We start from the raw sequence: 1,733 nt of genomic DNA on the forward strand, positions 1-1,733 counted from the left end.
TTGTTCTTGAATTCCAGGAAATCAAGATTTGGGGGTTCTCGGGTGTTGTGAAGAGTGTAGCGCTTTGATCGCTGAGAGGGTGCAGAATAGCCTGAGGGATGGGGTGTGGAGCACCGTGGAGATGGAGAGGGACGTGGTGGTGGAGACAGCGACGCTTCTTCTTCCTCGGGCATTGGCCCTTTTTCTTTTGTATCCTTCTTGCAAGATGAGGATCTTGGATGAATAACTCTTTTTCTCATGGAACCGGTTGAGTGAGAAGAGGGAGATGAGGATGAAAGAGAGTGAATATGAATATGAGTGTGAGTTTGATGAGCAGAGGAGGATGGAGGATTTTTTACAGAGGGGGTTTGATTACTTCTTCATGTGGCTAACTTCTTTCTCATGATGAAAGAGATGAAATAGAGAATGAGAAGATGAAGAGAGGCCAAAGAGGTTGGAAGGTGAGGAGAGGTTACACCGCATTAAATGCGGAGTGGAGAGAATATCATTTAAAATAATGAGCATTTGATGGAAACGGTTTTCAATCAAGAAAATTTTAAAAATTAAAACAAATAACTGAAAGGACTTTTTCTTGAAATGTGGGAGAGAATAAGGGAAAAGAGTTTGATTTGACATGAACTCTCCTTATGAAGATATGATGTGATAACCTTCCCAAAAAATATTTAAAAATATTTTAATGAAAACATGATGAAAAAAAAAAGAAAACGGGCCAGTATCATGGAATGGATCAACGGAAATTGGTTGGGTTTGAGTTCAAAGGCACCAAGGTCCAGTCTCTCCCTGATTCACAGCTTGTTCATTATATGCCCAAATTTGTCTCCGTGCCACCTACGAGACAAAAACCAACAGAAACATAAAAATCACAATTTTTCAACATAATTCAAATCCATCATTCCCAAACTGTTTCTTAAAGAACAAAACCTATCTTCACACAGAGGTTTAGTGAAGATTGTCAGCCAGTTGCTCTTCAGATTTCACAAATTGAATATCAATAGTACCTTTTTGTACATGTTCCCTAATAAAATGATATCTTACTTCAATGTGCTTAGTTCTAGAGTGCAGAACAGGATTTTTAGAAATGTTTATTGCACTCATATTGTCACAAAATAATGATATACTATTGATTTTCAATTTATAATCCTCTAATTGAGTTTTTAACCAAATTAATTGTGAGCAACAAGCTGCAGCAGATATGTATTCAGCTTCAGCAGTGGATAGTACAACAGTGGCTTGTTTCTTGCTTGACCACATGTTAAGTGAGCTTCTAAGGAAGCAAAACATTCCAGAAGTGCTTCTTCTATCCACCCGGTCACCCGCATAATTTGTTTCACAAAATCCTACTGCACAAAACTCATTAGATTTAGGATATCACAAGCCAAGATCACATGTGCCCTTAATGTATCTAATGATTCTTTTTACGGCCGAAAGATGGGATTCTTTTGGGTGAGATTGAAACCTTGAACATACACCCACACTTTGAACAATATCCGGCCTAGATGATGTAAGATACATAAGTGAGCCTATCATTCCTCTATACCGAGTTTCATCCACATCTTTGCCACTTTCATCCTTATCAAGTTTAGTGTTTGGATGCATAGGTGTTCCCATTGGTTTGGAATTTTCAAGGCCAAATTTCTTGACTAATTCTTTTGCATATTTACCTTGGTGAATAAAAATACCACTAGGAGTTTGTTTAATTTGAAGACCAAGAAAAAAGGTTAATTCACCCATTA

This window comes from Arachis duranensis, chromosome 1, assembly GCF_000817695.3.
Source record: "Arachis duranensis cultivar V14167 chromosome 1, aradu.V14167.gnm2.J7QH, whole genome shotgun sequence".
In the NCBI taxonomy this organism is placed as follows: domain Eukaryota; kingdom Viridiplantae; phylum Streptophyta; class Magnoliopsida; order Fabales; family Fabaceae; genus Arachis; species Arachis duranensis.